This window comes from Manis javanica, chromosome 8, assembly GCF_040802235.1.
Source record: "Manis javanica isolate MJ-LG chromosome 8, MJ_LKY, whole genome shotgun sequence".
Taxonomy (NCBI): Eukaryota; Metazoa; Chordata; class Mammalia; order Pholidota; family Manidae; genus Manis; species Manis javanica.
The window spans coordinates 35,966,641-35,990,279 of NC_133163.1; the positions used below are offsets into that span (position 1 = coordinate 35,966,641).

Genomic DNA, 23,639 nt, shown 5'->3' on the forward strand with positions numbered 1-23,639 from the left:
GTACTATTCATGCTGCACCATAGACGAACTTTGAGGAGTATGCTAAGTGAAAGCAGCCAGTCACAAAGGATCACATATGTGTACTTTAAATGGGTAGATTGTGTCATGTGAAATATATCTCAATAAAGCTATTATTAAAGCAAAAAAAGTGTGAAACACTACCACCTGTCCCAGAGTTTCCTTGCTGTCATTAATCAGAATCTATCAGAATCCTGTCAAAATCTTTGGTGAGCAGGGCCCAACTCCACATTTCCCCAGAGCACATTGAATAAAGTTCAGTGTAACGCAATGCCTTCTAAGACAGTGATTCAGAGCGTTGGGGCCCCCAGACTTCTTGAAATGAATTAAATGAAGAATCTGTAAGGACTCTGAGAGGGCAGAGGTCCAGAGGGAGGTGGAGGCGGAAGGAGTCCCCTTCCTGAAATTCTCTATCAATAGCTTCTTTCCCCCAGTCTGAATTCCTTTGTGTCAGAAAAATCTGACATCAGAAAAGGGAAGAAGGAGTGGGGGAAGGGAGAGGAAGACTTCTTCCCTCCTTACTGCATCAGGCTCCCTGCCAGGCTGTGAAGAGCTCTTGAAGGAAATGAGCTGTTTGTTTGAGTGTGTGCCTGCAATAGAAACATTTGCCAATCACTTGTGGTTTTTCAAGAACCTGGGAGTCATGTGTGAACCATTTCTGGAGATCACTTATGTCCACCTTTGTTATCACTGGATAAAAGGACAGTAAGTCAGCATTTACAACACCTGAGACCAGCCTTTGATGCTCTTGGGGTGGATGGAAACACTGACTGTTAGATCTCTGATCTCTGGCCTACGTTCTTCTTTTGCGTCACCGCCTGTAGATGGATGAAGTATAAACATGCAACAGTCTAGCATTCCCCAGCCTAAATGCTCAAGTGAGAGATTTTCTGGCGTGGGTTTAGAAACTATACAGTGTTTAGAATTGTGTGTGTATTTCCTTGATCTAGGTTGTTAATATCCGAAAAGAATTTCCTGTTCTACCTGAGATTTTCAGACTTGGGTGTTAAGGATCACCTGGGAAGTTTCTGACTCAGGACTGAAGCAGATACCAGGAATCTGCATTTTAATAGCAAGTGATTCAGATAGATGCAAGAGATATCCATAGCCCACATCTCAAAAACCGCTGGCCTGAATTCTGCCTTGTGTCTGAATTCTTTTCCCCTCTTGGTGCTTCCTCTTTCTCCTCTGAAACACAGAACTGGAATAAAAAACACACAGTTCCTCCCAATGCTTCCAAAACAAAAAGGCATGGCTTTTAAAACCTCATGATGTTGGAATAAATCAGGCAATTATGTTTAATCAGATGAAAAAGTTCCACCTTGATTCATGTGCAATGCATAATCTTCAACATGTTGGTGACAAGCAGGGCGGGGTGTATCTACCAGGTACACTACTGTAACCCTCAGAAAACAAATTAATGAAAGCTTAATTAGGAGGTAATTGCCTGCTTACTTGCAGAGGAAGGCAGTTCTTCCCAACTGTATTTTTGTTGTTGACGTTTTTCTCCTAGAAAGGGGCCTATGGGTTCCCAGTCCTAGCTACTGTCTAACCCAAACAGGACAGAGCAGCTATGCCAAGGAATCAAAGGGGCCCAGATCTGCATCCCCTCCCTTTGCTTTCCACGCCAGACCTTACAGGAAACATGGGTTGGCTCTAACCAGATTAGGGCAAGTGGAACCCAGTCCATCTAGTTTCCTAAGTCGCCAGCATCTCCTCCAGGGGAAATGAGGAATCAATCCAAGGGTGGATGGGGTAACTTTCTTTCTCCACCTGAGCGGCAACCAGGCTCATGGACCCTGCAGTCCTAACCTTTCTCGGCTGGCAGGCACTCCCATCAAAGCCTCAGACCCGTTCATGAGCAGCCCTGGCCTGCCCTCTTTTTCACTCTTCTGCTATGTAACTGCCTTCTTCTCAGTCTTAGTGGATTTCCAGGGTCTCTTCCAATCCTGAAAGTCCTGGATTCTGTCTTCTTAAGGTCCCCAAAGTGGATGTTTCAGCTACAAGCTCTCTTTTCCTTTCACCTCCCAGCTTGTCTAGGGAAAAGCCTAGTGCATCACCCCTGACTCTATGATCCAGACACCTTTGTCTCAGGCCTGTGTTGCCTCAGCCTGCTAGGAAGATTAAGGGGACAGCACTGTGCCAGCATCAGGATTAAGTGCTCCAGAGTATTCTCATTTAATGCTCACAACAATCTTTTGAGGGAAGTAATAGTTTTCTCCCACTTTACAGGTGAGAACATCAAGGTGCAGAGGGGCCAAGTCACATGTCCCAGGTCATGTGCCCTGTAATGGCAGACCCCAGGCCCCTCTGCAGCCTAAACTTGTGCTCTTAGCCAGCATTCTGCCATCAAAAACACCCCGCTGAGCCACTAGACCTGATGGGAAGCCACTAACAGATGGGAGCAAGTTAAGCAAATTAAATCCAAGAGAAGAAATGCTGCACTGATCTCTGCCCAGCCAAACCCATGTGATTTGCCTCACAACGGACCAGAAAGCCTTCTAGGCTCGCAAGTGAGTTACCGACTTGTTCCAGAGGCTGGTTAATTGAGCGACAGGGGTAAAAGGAAGAATGTGTTTAGGGTCATAAAGCTGACTAGAGAGGAAAAAAACCAAAATCTCTAAATACTTGTGACATCTCAAGCTAGACGGCTATAAAAGGTAAGGCAGGGCCTTTGCCTAGCAACCACAGACTTTAAAGCCCTAATTGCAGCTCTGCTCTGTTCCTGAGGAGTAGTCCTGCTGTTGGAACTCAGAGAACAGCCTGTCCTGCCCTCCCTGGGTGAGAGAGGGAGCAAAGCTGAGACTCACCAAGTGCTGCTGAAGGGAATGAGGAGCCAGCCTCTTACTGGGCTCAGAGATTCCTGCAGAATGGTCTCCAGAACCTACCTCAGCCCCAGCTGCCCTGCGTGCCACCCCTCCTCTCAGTGGATCTTTCTGCTACTAACACCACCTCCTTCCTCCCAAACCCTCCCCCAGCTTACAGGCTTCCCTGTGGCCCCATGGAAAGGCACGTTCTCAGGCATCCAGACAAGGTGTGGAGGGCTTGGCAGTCCCTCTGGAAGCATGGTGATTACAAGCGTAGGCTTTAGGGTCAACAGACTTATATACTTGCTCTGCTTCTTACACAAGCCATTTAACTGCTCTGTTCCTCAGTTTCCTCATCTGATAATGGGGTGAGTGGTAGTACCTTACTCAGAGGGTGTTATTCAGGAATAAGTGAGGAAACATTTGTAAGGTACTTAACACAGTTCCTAGCCCACAGAAAGAGGTAGCTAGTACAGTTATTTTTATTTCTGCTTCCAAGTGTTAGGTTCCCCAATGACACAGTAAGGCAAAGAACAATCTGGAAGATGCCCTAGAAGTCACTCAGTGTATTTTTTTCTTTATGTAATTTCCATATATATATATATATATATACCTCTAAGAATGAGATAATATTAGTAAAGAGCTTCACACATGTTTGGGATATAGTAAATGATTAAAATGTTAAGGTTTGTGATACTTTATTTTATGTGTCAACTTGACTGGATCACAGGATGCCCAGACATCTGGGAAACGTTTTTTCTGGGTGTGTCTGTGAGGTGTTTACAGGAGAGATTAGCATTTGATAGGCTGAGTAAAGTGGATGGCCCTCCTTGATGTGGGTGGGCATCATTCAATCCATTGAGGGCCTGCCTAGAACAAAAAGGTGGAGGATGGTTGAATTTGCTCTGCCTGGTTCTCAGGCCTTCAGACTTGGACTGGAATCTATACCATTGGCTCTCTGCTTCTCAGGCCTTCAAATGATACCACCAACTTTCCTGGAGCTCCAGATTGCAGAGAGCAGATCATGGGACTTCTCAGCCTCTATAATCATATGAAATTGCTTCATATATATGTATATGAATGTGTGTGTGTGTGTATACACATATATATATCCTACTGATTTTCTTTCTCTGGAGAACACTGACTAATACAGATTTTGTTGCTGTCATTTACTTGTTTGTCTGGGAGGCTTTTAGTGAGTTTTTATCCATCTATCCAGTAGTCACTATGGAGTGTCCTGGTTGCTAAGATACATACACTTTGTATAAGATGTGGCATTGCCCCAGAAGGAGAATGTATATCCAAATCAAAAAGAGAAGAGCCAGAAAACAATTGAAGAACAGTTGAGGGCCTAATTATACAGTATTTTCTGTGCTCTCAGAAAGAGATTCTCCCCTTTTTACAAATGACCCAGAATGCATATGTTCAGATAGTGTTGACTTCCAAAGATTGGGGAAATGTGCCTAGTTCAAAGATCTTCTCAGAACTCAAAAGCCCTCTAAATTATTATAATAGCTTCAATGTTGGAAATTCTGGGCTTTAATGGTTGGGGTAGGATATTGGGGAAAGAGCCTAATGCCATTCAGATCCAAGTCTGGTGGAAAATGTAATCTCCAGCTACATTAAAATGGATCCGGAATGAGGAGTGACAGTGGGGCAAGGACGCTAGTTTCTCCCATGCGGCCCCTGAGCCAGCTTTGAGGACACTTCCAAGGAGGAGCTGACTCAGACTGCACCTTTCCCCACCGCACACACCCCCTCCTGGTCTGCAGCCCTCCCACAGGGAGTTCAGGGAACTCTGAGGCACAGGGTCCCCTCTCTTCTCCACTATCTCATGTGACCGAGGAAACCTTCCCTGGGAGGTCTTGACCATTAAACAAAGATTTATATTCTCACTTCTTCTCCATTCTCTTCCCCTGCTCCTCTGCTTCCTCCATCCTCACTTCCTGATGTAAAGAGTGTTCTTTGGTAAGAGACCAGATGCCTTTACTGGAGGAATGAACCCACTGTCATCCTGGGCTCTACACTGAGTGCTGACTTCCCACATAGACTGACTCCTGTAACTCTCACATCTGTTTCCACAAGTTTCTAATCTGTAAACATTCACTTTGGTTCTGTTATGTACCAGGTATTATGCTGGCTCCTGTCAAGGTCACAGAAACATCAGACCCCATCTCTGACTTTAACCAGGTGGGAGAGTGTGACAAACTGTAAACATATTACAGTAAAATCTTTAAAGAGCCATGCTAGATAATGAGAGCAGACATAGGATAAGACAGTTCACAACTCTCTGATAATTATAATTGGTACTAGAAGCCAGAGGGAAGAGAGCTTACTACAGGCTGGGGTGGTTGGGGAAGACTTCTTGGAGGAGGTGGCCTCTAACCAGGGTCTTGAGAGACAGGGAGCATTGAGGGGAGCTGAAGAGGAGAGGAAATAATGAGCAGAAGACAGTGCTGGGAAGACAAATCTATGATGAAGACTGGTCTGCAGGTGGCCCTGGTATTTGTGTGAGCCATCTCTGTTCCTCTATTATTTCTCAGTCTGGTCATTCTTTCCAGGTGTCTTGACAAGAACCTGAACTGGATGGTCAAATAGGCTTCCTTCTCCCAGAATATGACTCTACATTACTGAGGATTCTTTTAGTTGCAAGTGACAAGAGACAACACAAACTAACATAAGCAGAAAGTGGTTTGTCTCTGATAATTGGGAAGTCCAGCATAGAGGTACATTAGTTTGCAGGAGTGTTAAGGCACAGCTGGCTCCAAGGGCTCTAATAATATTGCAGGGTTATGTTTTTCTCTCTTTTTCTACTCTACTGTGGTCTACTCTACAGGCCAGCTCTCATTGTGAGGCCAGGAAGATGGCTAACGGCAACCTAAATTCATATTCTCTGAGCATATTGACCTTGGGGGAAAGAGAGGAAGTTTCCCTCCTAGTCCCCCTCCTCAGCCCCTTGTTGGACTCCCTGACAAAGCAGGTGCAAAGGAGTTCCCTGGCAGAGATGCCAGATTGGCTGTCCTGTGGGGAATACCCGGGGCAGTGCACCTGGAACGCTTAAAGGATAACCTTGAGTTGGCCTGGGAAGGAGGCAAGGCTGTGCTGTATTATCATGGAAAACCTTCCCCCATTACAGGCTTCCCAGAATGACACATGACCCAGCTTCTCTTTCCACAGGGAAACAAATGGTAAACTGCTAGGAGAGCTTGAGGAGGACAACAACTATCTATCACAGGACACTGCCCCAGAGTTCGTAACTGCGCAAACCCAAGGGGATGTGGTGTTGAAGGAAGGGATCTAGATCGGAAGACCAGGTTAGGCTGGTACACCCTCACACCTGGGAAAATTCACAAAGCGGGTTTGGTGGTGAGCAGAACAGAATCCCTCTGCAGGTTTGGGTGACACCTTTAGGATTAAAAGTCAGGAGAGCAAGATTTCAGAGCCTAAGGCTGCCTGGACTCAACACTGAGCATTTCCACCTTGCTTGTTCTCTTCTTTTGAATTCTTATTGGTAGCCCAGGCCAAAGCCCCCATCCTAAGAGAACAGCAGATTCCGATCAGTCAGGTCAGAGTCACAGAGGAGAAAGGGAGAAGGGGCTTAGGGCAGTGCTGTCCAACAGTTCTATCTATGCTGTCAGAAATGTTCTTTATCTGCAGTGTTCATTACAATGGCCACTGGTCATATGGTTACAATCACTTACATTGTGGCTAGTGACTGAGGACCTCAATTTTTTATTTTGTTTAATTGAAATGAATTTAAATGTCAATAGCCACATGTGGATAGTGGCTAGTATTAGACACTAGGCCTTAGAGAACTTCTTTCCTCCACCCACCTCCGGGGCTTGGAAGGGAAAAAGGCAGGATAAATCGGAATGGAATATCCCCAGCAACGATCTACGTCAGGAAAGGCAGATGGTATAGCATGGGAAACAGGGAAGACCCCTGGTGTCAACCTCCTTCCTAGACATAGACACCAGCTGCCTCGACTCTGGCAACTGTTGCCCAGCCTCTCCCTCTGAGACTGCTGCCTCTGCAAAGGAGGTCATCCGAGGCTACCAGGTGGCCCGAAGCCCTGGCCCAGGGGGGAAGGAAATAACTTCCACACCTCCCAGTAACCCCACCGGGAACACCCTCCCCCAATGATTTTGAGGACCCCAGATCCCACACCCTTCTGCCACTGCGGGAAGTACCCCAGCTCTCCTGTCCATTAATGGCCAGGTCCCTGCAGGACTTCAGTTCCACATGTGTTGACTGAATGCCTCCCAGATCATCAGAGGAAAAGCTGAACTTAAATAATTTCCTGTCCAAGAACAATCTGTCACCTAACACAGTGGGAAACCTTTCAAGCTAGCCAGCAGGAGTGACACCGATCCACCCACAGCCTCCAGCCTAGAAAGGAATCTGTTCTACCAGGCAGTTAGGGGCTGGGTGAAGGGGTCCTGAGAACCCAGGAGGGATGGAAAAAAGCCCTGCACTTAACACCAAGGTGGAGGTGAGCTTGTGGGAAAGTGAGATAGTTAATCCAGTGGAGACTTGGCTTCCCACTGAAGTCAGAGCACAGCTGCTTACAGGCAGCAGAAGCCAGGCCAGTGCACTGGGGAGACATAGGCAGGGCCAGGAGAGCACCAATAGTGGGCAATACTGCAGAGGCAGATGGACGGCAAAGTGGACTATATGCCAGGCTAATGCCAACTCGGTCCTTTCTGTGCACCTTCCATGCTCTTCCAGAACTCTACCTCACACTTTCTGCAGCTTGTAGACCCTCCCAGTAGGTCAGGCCTTCACTGACTCTCCAGCTGTCAGAAGGATGGAGGCATGATGCCCAAGAGTTCATGCCCTCGGCTTGCTCTGGCCCAGGAGGAACTTAAACAAGTTCTGGGCCTTCTCTTACCATTGTTGCCACATCTATTTGGGGTGTCTTTTTTAAAAAATAAATTAATCTTGCAAGCCATGTTCATTGCAGCATTTTTGCAATAGCCATGTGGTGAAAGCAACTCAGGATCTATGCGTAGATGAATGGATAAAGAAAGTGTGGTACATACATACCATGGATTATTATTCACCTTAAAAAAGAAGGAACTCATGTCACATGCTGTGCTGCATCATGGATGGAACTTGAGGACATATGTTAAGTGAAATAAGACAAATATTGCATGATTCCACTTTTATGAGGTATCTAAAGTAGCCAAATCATAAAAACAGAAAATAGAAAGGTGGTTGCCAGGGGATATGGAGCAGGAGAAATGGGGGGTTGTTCACTAAGCATAAAGTTAGTTTTACAAAATGAAATTCTAGAGCTCTGTTGCACAACAATGTGAGTATAGGAAACACTATTAAAATGCAAACACGAAGATGATTAAGATGGTAAATACCGTCATGTGTTTTTACCACAATAAAAAATGTTAAACTAAACAAATAATAAACATTTTCATATAGTCTCTTACCATACAGTGTCATTATCATACATGCCCATTATGGAAACTGTGGGCAATTGAGAAAGTATTTCTTGTAAGTTTTATTCAAGTAAAACCTGCCCATAATTTAAATGTGATGTAATAGGGATTATAGAGAAAAGCAACAGTTCCCCACCCAACTCTGGTCCTCCTTCCCAGAGACAACCAGTTTTACATTCTTCTGCTTGTAGGTGGTCATCACCCTAACACTAAGGAATTTGCTGCTAAATTTGTATTTATCTATGTGAGGTATGTATCTATGACTCCTGCCTAAGAAACCTGAGGATGTAGCTCAGTAACCCAACCCCTAGTCCTCTTGTTTTTGTCACTGCAATTTTCAGTTATCTATTGGTTATCTTTGTAACTTTGAACAGTGTACTTAAAGCTTGCCTGGTTTCTGGCAATAGCCTCCTTGCTCAGTGAAATGAGTTAATGAGGCCCTATCTCTTTCCACCAAGATGTCCCTTTCCACCCACAACTTTTGTCACTTCTACGTTTAGATTGTTATGGTTGGTAACACTTCATTTAATCTTCCTCTTTTACAACAAATTGATTCTAGGAGTTGAAAACTAACCAGCCATGCTTATGTAATTTTGACGTAATGAGTATAGCTTCTCCAGGTGGGGCACCCCATTTCCACCCCGCGGGTCACAATGGAGGTGACCCATCCAGTGGCATGGGGAATTGCTGCTTAGAAAGGTATATGGTGAATATGAGGCACCAAGAATAAGAAGAGCTCCCACACTTAAGCAAATCTTTCATTTCTACAGATTCCTCACAGTTAAAACCAAAATAAAATCAGGGCAGAGACCCTGGAGTATATCATCCTAAACGAAGTAAACTGTTGCCAATACCCAATACAGCGAGGTCCCCTGTGATCCACCCAAATCCCCTCCATCCCTACCCTGGGCTGGCCTGCATGCCTGACTTCTACAGTTAGCAATTCACTCCTTTGCATTAAGCAAAAGCCCTCTACATGATGTCATCTCACATGCAAATATTTCTGGGAGGACTACCTCGCTGAGTGACTGACAACTAGATACAACCCAGTTTTATCAGATTGCTATTTTCCTGGATCTGGAAGGGTGAGCTGGCTTTGGCTCTGATGAGCAGGGCTCCAAGCAGCTGGAGTCAGTCCTCCACAGGGTGGGGGGTCCCTGAGCTCTCCTCACACTGTAGCTCCCACTCACATCATGACCACAGCTTCTGAGGAGCCTGAGCAGCCATGTGGCTGCAGCTGTGCCTGGATGGCAGCATCCACAGGCTGCCAGCCCAGTGCCCAGGCCCCCAACGGCCCAGAGCAGGAGGGAAAGGGGGTGGCAGGAAGGCAACCAGGGAAGGAGACTGAGACCCTGGGGTGGCTCCAGGGAACACCTCAAGGGGCTTCAAAAAGAAGAGTCATGGGGTGCCCCAGCCCGCCCCTAGGATCTGGGGTTGACCTAAACTGAGGACAGTTCTTTCCTGCCTGCTTTTCTGTCACGGCTCCTATCATTTGTGAATTATTTGCTTTGTGTCTGTCTCCACCATACAGCTGCAAACTCCATGAGGGCAGGGCCTGCCTTATCTGTGCCATATCCTCACCCCCAACACAGTGCTCAGCAGGTGGTGTGTGTCCCATGAACAACTAAGTGAAGCAATAGGCAAATGCAGGAGCATCATGCCCTTTGGTTTGCAAATTTCCTTCTCCTCAGCAGTAGTTTATTCTTCACCGTCCTCCCACAACCAGGTGATATAAGCTCATTACATGTGAATTGAGTCCTATCTCAATGCTAAGAATCAAAAGGAAAGGGTTGTGTACTCAGCCAGCAGGGGTCATTGGGGGTGGTTCATGGCACACCTTCAGTATTCCCGCAGCCCCAGGTTGTAGAAGTGAGTGCCTATGTAAGAGGAAAAGCAGCTTTCAGTGCTCATTTTATAATAGTTACAGTACTAATAGTTATACTCACACCTGTGGGAACTGATGTCTGTACAAGATTTCCACCAAAGCTTTGTTTGAAGCAGCAAAAGTTTGGAAACAACCTAAAGTGTCCCATGCATTGAGCACTCGTTAAATAAACGATGGTACCTGTATATAATGGAATTCAGTGCAGCAATAAAACAATGAGGAAACCCTTTATGTACTGATAGGGAACATTCTCCAGGATACGTAGTTAAGGAAGAAAAATAAGGCACAGAACAGAGTGTACACTATGTACCATTTGTGGAAAAAAAGGAGGAAAATAATATATGCATGTATAGTTACTGATATATGTAGAAATTTCTCTGGGAAGAAATAGAAGAATCTGTTAACACCGGCGGTGGGGAAGGAGGCCAGGTGGTTTGGGAATAAGGTGAGAGGGAGAGTTCACTGTATACCCTTTTCTGCCTTTTGAATTTTGAATCATATGTCTGTTACTTATTTTTAAATGAAAATGCAATTGAATTTTAAATAAATAATAAGAAATGCCTCTTTTATGTCAGGCCATCTCTTTCAAATCCATTTCCTAGTTTTGTCACAACTCCATGAAATGGGTACCATTATCCCCATTGTCCAAATAAGAAAATTGAGACTTGGAGAAATAAGAAAGTATGTGAGTTCACCCAGCCATAAAATGATTGATCTGGGATTTAATCCAAAAGTCAGTCAGGCTTCTAGCCCTCTGCATGGTTCTATCAGAGGGCCCAGCCTCTTTCTGTCAGTGTTCATTCTCCCAACAAGACCAATGGGTGCTTTATCCCAGGGGACCCATTTACAAGCCACTAAGTACCAACTCAGCCCTGCTCAGGCACAGCTGAGTCCTGAGCAGGGAGATTCTGTGAGTGTATATGAGGCAGTGAGCATGTGTGTGTGTGTGTGTATGTGTATGAATGCCTATGTTTGTGAGAGAGCATTGCAGGTGTGTTTGAGTATGTGAGCATGTATGAACACATGCACTTGTGTGAGTGTGTAACTTACAAAAGAGTATGTGAGCACGTGACTGTGCCTAACTTGTAAAATGTGCGTGGAATTGGGTGGACACATGTGAGAGTGACTGTGCAAAGTGTGTGTGAACATGTGTACACATTTGTGAATATATAGTGTGTGAACATGTGTGTGTGTAACTGTATAAAGCATGTATGAGTGTGCCCACTGAGGCCCGGGAGGCCTGACATGGAGGAAACCCATCACGGAGGTTTCCTTGGAAAGATGGCAGGTGGAACAGGAGCCTCCATGTATTGGCAGAGGAGAGGGAAGGAGGCGGAGGAGGCTGGGGCAGGCCTGGGTAGAGCTGAGAGGAGAGCTGGGAGAGAGGCCCAGGGCAGCAGCCTTGTGTGTGTGCCTGGAGGTGAAAGTCCTAGGCCCAGTACCCTTCAGGCCAGGGATGCTGGAAGCAACGTTTCCACCCCCTGACGTTCCTTTTCCCTGGCCCCACCTACACCGCATGAGCGGGAGCCCATTAAGTGAGGCCCAGCAGGGCAGTAGCTGACCTGGTGGGATAATGTGGGTGTAGCTGGAGGTACAGATGGAAGAGTCCAGGGTGTGGCTGGCAAGCTGCCTCCCTTTTCCTTCCATGCTCTGTAAATAGGTCCTCCTGTGCCAAATGCTAGAGCTGCACAGAGAGACAGGCCCTCTTGCTTCCAGCCGACTCAGACTACAAGAAGGGCTCCAGGCCAGCAGAAACGAGGTGAAGAAGGATGAGCCTACAGGGTAGAGGGATGGGAGGGGAAGTGAGGGATAGTTAAAGGACAGATTTGGTGTGGCTTTGTGGGAACACTGTGCATGGAGGAGAGTGTCTACACTACCGGCCCTTTCCTCTCCATCCTGATGGGTCACCTGGCACCCTCCATGCCTCACCCTTGCTAGATGTCAACTGTCTCCATGGATCCAGATGTTAACATGGCAGTCCAGCCTCCATCCTGACCATTGCTGACCATTGCTGTGGTGTGTGTGTGAGCCAGTGAACAGAGACCTGAAAAGAGATTTTCTTGTCCTGTCCTGGAATCTGAGGGAACCATCACCTCCTCTTTTTTTTTTTTTTTTATGTGTGTTATCTGACTGCCCTACCAGCTGGCTGTTCCCGATTCTCTCTCTTCCTTGTACCTCCCTATTTCCTGAGATTCAATATTGAAATTAGGCCAATTAATAACCCTACAGTGGCCTCTAAGTGTTCAACTGAAAGGAAGAATCAATTGACGTGGCAAACTTTATGTCATCTTATTTTAAGAAATTGCCACCCCAACCTTCAGCAGCTACCATCCTGATCAGTCAGCAGCCATTAACACCAAGACGAGTCCCCACCAGCAAAAAGACCATGTCTGGCCAAAATCTCAGGTGACAGTTAGCATTTTTTAGCAATAAAGTGTTTTTCAATTAAGATGGCCATCACCTCCTCTTAATGTTCCTCAGAAAGCCTGGGCCATCAGGATACTGAGCAAGGAAGGGTTTTTATTTACAGATTGAATTTTGTCCCCCAAAAGATGAAGTCCCAGTACCTATGAATGTGATTCTATTCAGAATAAGGTCTTTGCAGATGATCAAACTAAAATGTGGTCATTGGTGTGGGCCCTTTTCCACACAGCTGGGGTCCTAATCATCAGGGGAAATTTGGACACAGAGACAGCCACACACACAGGGAGAATGCCCAGGGAAGATGAAGGCAGACATCAGGCAATGCATCTACAGTGAAGGAGCACCAAAGACTGACTGCCAGCGAAGTACCAGAGAGGTGTGGAACAGATTCTCCCTCATAGCCCTCAAAAGGAACCAACCCTATCAGCACCTTGATCTCAGACTTCTAGACTCCAGAACTCTGAGACAATAAATGTCTGTTGTTCTAGGATGCCCAGTTTTTGGTGCTTTGTTACAGCAGCCCTGGGAACCTAATACAGGCACGATGACACAGTGGTCAAACACTTGTACAGTACCTGAACTCAGTCAGAACTGTGTTTGACTCCCAGCTGCACCACTTACTAGTTTTACCACATTGGGAAAGACACTCAAGTCCTTGAGCCTCTGTTTCTTACACTTAGCAGGGGACTAGAAAGAGCACAGCCCTCCCAGGGCTGTTATGAGGCTATGAGTTTGGCCTGGAGCCATGCACCTGCTAGCACTTAGTAAACCATGGCTGTTATTGCTATTAAGAACACATTTGTTTTCAGTGTCCCTGTCAAAATTCCTTATGACAAAATGATCTGCAACCTGCAGAAAGTCCAAACATGAGAAGCCAGAAAAGGAAAACAGAAGAGAAAGTCACATTTGGGGAGAGCCTGTTGTACCAGGCACGGTGCTGTATGCTTTCCAGAGTAATTTATATCAGGGCATTCAAAGGCTTGGAAGTGTGAGATGTGGGTCCAGGGAAGGACCTACAGGAGGGGATGGAGGGTGAAAGGACCAGTCTGATACGAGAGGCAAGGCAGGAGCCTCAAGAGGAAAGGACTCCCGGGCCTTGAGATCCCCTTGCCCCCTCCGCGCACAGCCTGTGGCAGGGCGGCTAGTGTGGGGAGGCTCTGGGTGGGGGATGTGCAGACTGCAGACATCACCCCAGCCTAGCCGAGTCACCCGACCGCAATAATGCGCCTTTCTGCCCTGGTGGAGACAGAGGGCATTGTGTGGGCCGGCTGAGGCCACTCAGAAAGGCAGGATTGTCTTAGGCAACCTCCGTGGCCTGGGGCTGCCACCCAGCACGTCACAACAAACCCAGAGCAGACGAAGGGACAGCCACTCTCCTAGGACAGGGTGCCTTTGAGATTCCAGGCTTCAGGACCCCATAGAGCCAGAGTGGAATGGGAGCTTTGGGCCAAACTGGATAATTCATAGCTGAAGGGCTATTTGAAGGCCCTGCAATAGAGCCTCACAAAGCTTACATCTAGAACATCTCAGGAAAATCTGGTTAAAAGCAGGGGGTACAAGGTCAGAGAGCTGGGAGTCAAATCCCAACTGGGACATTTCCTGGCTTAGAAACTTGGGGCAAAATTACAGATGAAGTAATAGTTTCCCTCACCCCATAGACAGTAGGTTTTGAGTATTAAATGAATTGATCTCCTGTCCTTTTACACTCAAGAACTATTAGTTATTACAATGATTATCAATCTATATTGTCCCAAATGAAATCAGAAATGCAAAACACTTAGCACGAAGTCTGGTACCCAGGAGCTGCTTAATGTTAGCCAGTGCTCTGACTTCTGTCTGAGCAGCCCCAGCTTTGCAGGGCTAGCAGGGTGGCCTCTTTTCCTTAGAGGCATCTCTTCTCCAGCAGCAAAATGTGCTCAGTGAACCTGCCTAGAACTGCTCTGGGCAAATGATCCTGTTCATTGCATTTCGGGTCTCGGCCCCAGACAGCCTGTAAGGAGCTTCTGTTTTGCAGGTGGGAGCTGATAGCACACTGCAGACAAGGAGGCCCCCCTTTGCCTGCCTCCCCTTTGCCTCCCACTGAATCCACATCCTGTGTTTTGCCTGAGCCTTGACCTGGCCCAGTTCTTGGGAGGTTTTCTTTCTTCTACCTCATGTCCAGACACTGGGATGAGCCAACACCGTCACCTCAATCAGCAATCAAATGAGCTTCCAAAATCTATCCCCAGCCAGGCACAGCCCTCTCTGCCTGGTGGCTCAGGACCCTGCAGGAACCGGGAGGGAATGTGCCTCCTGGGCCCGTGCCCAGTTCTGACTGAGGCTGGGCTGAGGGCCTCTCCTCATCCCTCCCCCACAGACACACAGGGCTTTATAGTCAGATTATGCCATGGAAACTATGCACATGGCCTGCCCCCTTCACATGGCCTCGGCAGAAAAAATAACAGAGCCTTCTCTCTCTGCCAAGACCCACAGTCCTACAGGCATGAACTACCAAGACAGGTCTCTTATGTGAAATAGGTCCCTGCAAAATCTCAGGAGGATTCGCCTGGGGGGCCCCTCAAGCCCCTCTGCTCCCCCAGCCCACAAGCCATCTGCCTTTCTCTCCTCAGCAATCGGGAGGGTTCTGTTGGCCAGGAATATGTAGCCTTATATGGCAGTTTCCTTTTGAGAACAAATCTCATTTTCCTCTTCAGCATCTTCCTGAGACCTAGGAGCCCCAGCCTGGTCCTCCTCCAACCCACCCTCTTCCCATGAGATGAAATCAAAAGAGTCAACAGGACATGTCCATTCAGAGCCCCTCACCACCACCATTTTCTAAACCTATGCTATCTAATAGGGTAGCCACTAGTACATGACAACTTAAATTTAAATGTTATCTAATTTAAATTTTTTAAAATTAATTATCTTAGTTCTTATTTGATGATATTTTTATTTTAAAAATTTAGTTCCTAAAAATGTGCACTAGCCACATATCAAGTGCTCAGTTGTCATCTGAAGCTAGTGACTGCCACATTGGACAGTGCAGATATAGAGCATTTCCAACACTCCAGAATGTTCTTTTGTGTAGCACTGGCTGTGCGCCAAACTCCAGAATTCTCAGGGCAAAAGGACCCTGGTCCACTTGGGCCTGTGATGATCTCTTCTTCCCTGAGTCTGGCCTCTCAAGGGCAGACTCCACTACCAGTGTTCACACCCCAAACTGCAAGGCCAGGAGGGGGGCTGTGCCCGGAGCTGGAATTTGTGAGCTAAAGGGTCTACCATCGTGCTCATGAGGCCTCCCAAGGTGCAGGACAGAGCTGGGGGCGGGAAGGAGAGACACAGGGAGGAGGGAGGCCTAGACCAGCTCTCTCTGAGCTGCCACATTTCCATGCAGAATTTCCAGAACATTATGAAGGAATGCTTTCAAAGTAGGAAGACAGAACATAATTGGTTTACCTGTAAAACTTTTAAAATCTTGAACAGCTTAACTGAGATATAATTCACATGTCATACAATTTACCCATCTAAAGTGTACAATTCGATGGTTTTCAGTGTATTCATAGGTGGGTGCACCTTTCACCACAGTCATTTTTGAATATTTCATCACCTCAGAAAGAAACTCCATATCCTTTCTCTATCAGCCTCTGATGACTTTTAATGTTTAGGCGTTTGGCAGGTGGCCTCCACTGGCCTGCAAATGCCAGGGTAAGCTGTCTCCCTCTCACCTGTGTGGTCAGCGTGCTGAGGACCAAGACCGGGTGTAAGACCTCTGTGCCCTCCCACCCCCCAATGCATCTGGTGAGGCGCCCACCACACAATAAGTTCCCGAATATTTGCTGGCTTTGCTGTCGTTGTTACAGTTGCTTTTCTGTGGGCACCAGAGAAGCCCAGTGATCATCGGCAGAATGAGGAGGAGCACAGAAATCTTGTTCCATGAGGAACCACGAGGGTGTGTAGCCCGGGCGAGCCAAGGGGACGGAGTGGGTATGGTTGCTACTCACACTGACCATCGCACAGAAGAGGGACTAGGGGCAGTTGGTCAAAATTCCAGAACCTGCATTTCCAGCCAGAGGAGGGGCTCAGCAATGGCATGGGCAGGCTGGAAGGGTAGTGAGCTCTCTGTGACAAAGCACATGCTCACAGGACCTGGAGGCCCGCCTGTCTGGGTGCCACCCCGTGGCCTCTCACTTCAGATCAGGGAAGAGTGGGCCTCGCGGGATTTGAAGATCTCCCTTATTTTCAGGATACTGAGCCTAGATCTGCCCCAGGGCAGAGGGATTTCTAAGAGACACAGGGCCAGGACTTGCAGCCCTTTGCTGTCTTTGGTTTCAATTTCTCTGCAGCAGCAGGATCCAGGCTCGTCCACTTCTCAGTTCAGGGTCTGGCCCCTGCCCCACACCCACCTCCAGGGCTCCAGGGTTGTGACCAGGGCTGGGGCTGAGCTTCCCTCTCAGAGCCTGGGGTGTGTCCTAATGCAGAAGGTGCCTGGGGTTGGCATGCATTGTTCACAGTCTAGCAAGTGAGCTAAGTCTAGTAAACCCAGGAAAGAAGCAACAGGCCCTAACAGGCCTCAGGGAGGTTTTGGGTGCCAAGGCCCAGGCCACAGAGCTGAACAAAGCACCCTGAGTCAAGCCAGAGGGAGCCCACATTGCCATGGACCTGGGAGCAGGAGACACAGCCCAGGCCTGGGCTTGAACTTGTTACCCCTGACATGCAAACACAGGGGTCGGGGGAGAGCAGGCTCCACATACGAAGTCAGCTGTGGTCAAGAGGTGGTGACTCCAGTGACCGTGACTCCAGTGTTGTCTGTGGCTCAACAGAGAAAAGGGAGGACTTGGTTTGCCCAGATTTATCATGAGCTGGTACAGGGCTGGGTACAAGATGGATGCACAAGCTAGGAGCCCTTAGAGAGGCCGAGGAGAAGGAAGTCTCCCATATTATGTGCCTGGCACTGTGCATAAAGTTTTCACTAGCTTACACTCTCACAGTGCTTTCACTGGCCAGGCACTGTCCAAATGCCACACAGATACTAACAAGCCCACGGAGAGAGGAAACTGAGTCACACAGAAGATAAGTAGTAGGTCTGCAGTCGCACACCTTGCAAGGTGTGGAACGAATTCAACCCCAGGTGCTCTAGGTCCATGGCCAGACTTAGCTGAGTCGCTGGCTGCTTCCTGAGAGCCTTTTTCATCCCCACGACCTCTGTTTTTACAAACATGAAAGCCGAGGTGGAGAACAGGTAAGTGACTAGCCTTAAGTCCTGCCGTTGAGTAAGCCGCAGGCCCCAGATCCTGCTTGGGCACCAGGGTGGACAAGAAACCCAAGAAGAACAGGCTTGGGGAAAAAGATAACAAGGTGACTTTGGGAAAGATAATGTGTATCTGAGGGAATGGGAATTCTAGCATTTTTAGAAAACTTGTATCATTTTGAAGACAATCTGTTCCATGCCAACAACAGCACACCCTTGGAATGATTCCCTCCTCCCTGAAATCCTACAGCGGCACAGATGCTGTTTTTGACACACTTTCCAAGTCATTTTCATCGTCAGCTCCATTCTCTTACTGGGCCACAGGGGCTTGTTGTCCTAGGGAAGGAGAGGGGGCTACCATCCAGGATGAAATCGGTAGGGCAGGAGAGAAGGAAGATGCAACAGAAAGGAGGTCTATGAAAAACCGAAAGAGAAAGTATAAACTCTTCTGGTGTTTGGAGGGAGAGAGGACACAGGTGGGGAGATGGGAAGCCAGTGCTCCCCACCAGTGTCAGTCCTTGCTGGCAGTGTGGAGAACAGTAGAACACTGCCACAGAGGTTGAGAGCATGCCAGAACAAAAAGGATCTGCGCCCCACTCCTTGAATGGGGCCTGGGCAGTCCCTTCTGCAGTATGTCCCCATTCCCATCTAGGGTGGCTGCAACAAAGTAGAGAGACAGCTGTATGGTATGTTTAGTCAGGAGAGGGACTGTGGATGGCCCCGCCCTGCCCTACCGCAGTGTTCCTCTGGCTTGAGTGTGGCTCAGGAGAAACCTGAAAGTTCCTAGAGCCATCAGGGAATGCAGCAGGGTGTTGAGAGTAGAGAGCCTGTGGACCTGACTTGGGAAATGGGAAATGGAAGAGACATGGAACAGGGGAAGGTTTGTATCTAGAGACCCAGCAGAGCTGAGAGAGTACCAGCAAGCCAGGTGACCCATCAGGCCCCACCAGCCAGGACTGCACCATGCACACCTGGTGGGTGAGGGTCATGTCTGCAGAGGCCAGTGGGGGCCAAGGTAGCCAGGCCGGCTGCCCTCTGCCATCACCCTGGAGCTGTACCCCAGGGTGGGGAGTGGGGAGAGGGGGAGGGACAGGAGAGAGACACCTGGAGAGCAGGTAACAATCCAGGCAGGGATTGGACTGAATATTTATCCAAAAGAGGCTTCACTACTCTAATAAGTCCTTTTTAAAGTGGGAGCTAGTTTTCCTTTAATTAGCAGGTTTAAATTCTCCCACCTAATGTTGATAGGAATGAGGATTTGTGAAGAAATTTATGAAGTTCTGAAAAATAAAGGGGCCAAATTTTACTTTTTCCATGCAGTTGGGTTGTAGTATATAATTTTTGATGTCTTCCCCAACATATTTTTTAAGTCAGGTTTATGAGGCATAACTTATCTACCATAAAATTTACCTTTTTGATTGTACGTTTCAATGTGTTTTGACAAGTGTGTACATTTATGTCAACATCACCTCAGTGAAGACACAGGACAGTTCCATCACCCCCAAAATTTCCCTCCTACCCCTCTGCAGTGAATCACAGCCTCCCTACCCTTAGCCTCTGGCCACCACAGATCCAATTTCTCTCATAATTTTGTATATGTTCCAGAATGTTGTATATGTTCATACAGTCTGTAGCCTTTTGTCCTAACCTTTTAGACACTTCTCTTTCACTACCTCAGCTTCCTCCTCTGCTTCCATTCTGCCTTCTCTGCAAATTGCTTTATATGGACAAATCGGGGTTGGCTGTGTCTCTGCAGCCTCCCACCCCACCCTGCACCCTCCGTGGGACGACGGCCCCAGTGCGAGCCTCCTCCGGGTCACGTTAGGATGTCATCCTAATCCTGTTGGCTCTCTGGAATGTTTGCTGTTTGGCCTTTGACGGTGCATCTTATTGCTCCTCGAGACACAGATCCCTCCCTCCCCGTCATTCCCTTCTCTCCTCCTCACCTGCCCCAGCAGCCGGGGTACCGGGGTCCCACACACACGGGCCTCACTCCCTGTGAGCTTCAAACAGCCCTCTTGTTGTCAAGCTTTGTCCTCTCCTTCTCATCCTCTATCCTTTGTCCCCTTGGTTTCTGGGCTGGCCCATCTTGTGACCTTTTTTGCCACAGATGCAGCCCTGCTGCCCAGCAACTTGCCAGCATCATCCGGTTGATTGGCTTGGGGTTGGCTGACAGTTGGGGTTTTTCTCTCTCAATGAGGAAGAAGCAAGAAACCTCAACACTGCAATTTCCTTCTCACTTCAGAGCCATGGCAACAGATTCTGAATCTCCAGGGCAGGGACAGAGTCTTTACATGCCCTGTTGAGTGTTGTGTTCACAGCAGTGAACAGAGAAGGAGGTGAAAAGGCAAGGCAGGAGGGAACAGCATGTGTGCTTTGGGCAGGGCTCCATTTGTCTGACAGGGGAGGATCTTTGATGTGTTTGTTTCTCTTCTCACCCGTGCCAGAGTGGACTGTGCCCCAAAGGAGCTACACACCCCTTCTTCATATGCAACAAGTCTTTGCAAAGGCTCATACCCAGACAACTGAATGTCTCCCTGGGTCTCAGGCAGGCAGGCCACTCGCTGTGGAAAAGGAGGACACAAACATGTGGGCAGGAGCAACACCCTGACAGAGTATGGCTGCAGGACACCCGCTTTCTTCCCTGATGGCACTGATACCCGGACCTGACTCAGGAGCTGGCCAGAGGGAGTCCAGGCTATAGTTAAGCTTTCTGATTAAAAAAAAATAGTAACTGGTATTATCAAGACCTTAGGCTTTATCACCGCTCCAAGGGAAAGGAGGGGTGGGAAGGCAGTGTCTGTGTTTGCTCAGCCCCCTCACAGCCACGTGGTCTGCAGTTCAACTCTGACTACCCATGAGGGTTTGAGTAAGTTACCTAAGCCTAGTTTCTCCTTCTGTAAAATGAGGGTGGTCATAGGAACTAACCCACTGGGTTGCAGTGAAGAGGGAATGAGAGAATCCATTTGCATTTTGCACATAAGAAGGGCTGAAAAAAATGGTAGCTGTTTGACCATTATTATTATTTTTTCCACTTAGGAACTGAGGATCCTGAAATCTCAAGCTATTCCAGGTGAAGCTAAAATGAAGAGAATCCTCAAGTCTCAGGGTCAAGATGCTTACTGACACCCTCCACAAACTCAAACCCAGGTCCCCCAAGGTTGATGTTGAACACAAAATTCTCCTGGAGGTGGGAAAGGCGTGCAGCTTTCCCAACCTGTGGAGGCACCAGTGAGATTAGAGAGAAATCTCCAGGGGAAGGTGAAAGCTGGGAGACAGAGCCAAGAGATGCAACCACTCGTCCTGTGCAGAGTGTCCCGGCAGCTGGGGCTGACCTTGGAGGAAGCCAGTTTGATTTTATTAAGGAAGCCAACACATTTCCTTCCATCCAGTGTGGCCTCTGTGTTGCTCATGTTATTGGTTTCCAGGATGTGAAATGTCATCCTAGGACAGAGCCTGGAAAAGAATGGGCTGAATGCCTCTTTCGAGAGTTTTATTCAACTATTGAAGAAAGTGGAGTCTAGCTTCCACATAGACTTAGTAATCATATGAAGTTTAGAGAACAGCAATAATAGTGGTGTTAACAATAAAATAACAGCAGACTTAATTTTTTTAGCAACTGTGATAAAAGGTTCACCATAATCCTGTTAGGGTGGTGGTGTTACTATAATTCCTGTTTTTACAGAACAAGAAATTGAGATTCAAAGAATTTAAATAGTCTCCTGGGGTCACAGAGGTAGTAGATGACTGACTCTGGATGTGAACTTGAGTCTGGTTTTCTTACTGTTTTTTCTAGTTTTATTGAGATATAACTGACAAATAACATTATGGAAATTTAAGATGTACAATGATGATTTGATATACATATAAATTGTGAAATGATTACTGCAGTAAGGTTAGTTAATGCATTCACCACCTCACAGAGTTAGTGAGCGTGTGTGTACATTTAAGTTATACTCTCTTAACAAATTTCACATATACAATATAGTGCTGTGAACTATACTCACCATGCTGTAAACTGATTGACTCTGAATTCAAAGCCTGAGTTCCTACCAGAGTTCTGTCTCTTGGAGGATTCTAGATCACATTTCAACCTAGTGAGAAAAGCATGTGTAGCATCTGCCTCCTTTCCAACCACCTTTGGGTGTTTATTTTCTTCTTAAGGTTCTGGAAGTCTGAAGGCTCAGCTCCAAATATAAAACAAGTGGCTCGTTTCTGCCCCCTAGGGGATGCAGCCTACAATAAAAGCAGGAAGGCGGTGGTTAAAAAGTGTGCTCAAAATCTGGACAGGTCCAGGCCTACAAGAAACAAATAGAAAAAGAACACCCTTCAGTTCATGAAAAGTTGGTGGTAATGGGTTGGGAATTTTCTGGACCAGGAGTGAGAACAGTACATCAAGGGCAAGACCTGTTGTCAGACTGGAGTTCTCATTTTTAACACCTGCCCCCAGATGATTATTATGCTCAGGCAGGTTTGGGAAACACAGATGCATGATTCATTCATCCTACACGGTTTGAAGAATACCTCCCATCCATAGCCCACTGTTACTTCAGCATGGGACGGGCCCCAAGGGAGTCAGCTTTGGGTCCCTGTCCTTGGTCAATTACATCCCTATTTAGAGCCTTGCCTTCCTAATTTAGAAAGTGGCCCATTTTCTAAGTGGTGTGGGAGCCAGGAACCAGGTTGTGCTTGCAGGGAAAGGTGTGCTTTTCCTCACCCCCCAGACCTGTTTCCCACCCACAATGGGACAGTGTGAATATACAGGGAAACCTTGGGTGAATATACAGCCCTCCATAAGGGCACAGACCTGCCTCCTCCGCACTGCGCACAGCTCCTCAGGACTAGCCTGCGGTTTCCTTCCTCCCACAGTTCAGGGCTTTGTGCATTCCTGTTGTTGGCCTTCACAGCCGCACTGTAGGATCCTCCTTGTCACTGCTGTGTTGGGTATAAAGTTGACTTTACACCCAAGAGGCCCTGGGGCACATAAGGTTGGCTTGGACAAGGAATGTTCTTTAGAAATGCAGAAATAGGTTTCTGAGATCCTGAACTCTTGGATCAGAGCAGTCTTCAAATCCTAGCTCTGCTACTTACTCATTAGCTGTGTGATTGAGGGCAAGTTGCTTACCCATTCTGTGCTTGGTTTCCTCATCTGTAAAATGGACATAAAAATAGTACATATTTCATTGGGTTGTGGTGAGCGTGGAATGGGATGATGTCATGAAAAGTGCTTAGATTAATACCCAGCACATGATAGGTGTTCTGGAAGCTTCCCTGGTTGCCACAGCTAGAACATCGCAAGGCAGTTAAAAAACGGTACCCCACATAGAGATTTAGCATCCAAGCAACTCCTTTGGGAAAGTCCAGCTTGACCTCTACAATGGTCCAAAATGCCACGTGTCTCCTCTTGTTGAAAGGTGTTCCAGTGAAGCCAAACCTTCGTTTCCCGAATTTCTCAAGGAGAGTCCTTCATGGGTCCTCGGGCTCACTGTGCCATATCAAGTCACTGGGGATTGTGGTGAGCTGGATTTGAGGCTACAGGAACGGAGATGCAGAGCAGGCCCAGGCGTCACTGACGCCCTTTGCAGGAACCAGCCCACCAGCAAGATCTAGGGGGACTGAGGTGTGGCCCCGCTTGACACTTTGGTTGTTTGCAGGTGGAGAGTGGACACTAACTGCCTTTGCCCTTGTGATAAGCTACTGCTTTGGACTAAAACTAACGAAAACTAAAATTCACAAAAACTCCCAGGCACTGCAGGGCATCAGCAAACAAGCACAAATGGGACTGGCCGGAAAGGGCACTAAGGTCTTAAAAGCAAATTGCTGAC

General features: G+C 47.5%; 1 protein-coding gene across 1 annotated transcript in view; it reads right to left on the reverse strand.

The window, feature by feature from the left end:
- Positions 1 to 19,891, reverse strand: part of PLEKHG3 (pleckstrin homology and RhoGEF domain containing G3) — a 63,001-nt gene extending 43,110 nt beyond the window's left edge. Inside the window, exon 1 of the mRNA XM_073242264.1 lies at positions 19,761 to 19,891. The gene's annotated coding sequence lies outside the window, so the exon portion shown is untranslated. The remainder of the gene's footprint in view (positions 1 to 19,760) is intronic.
- Positions 19,892 to 23,639: the final 3,748 nt, after the last annotated feature.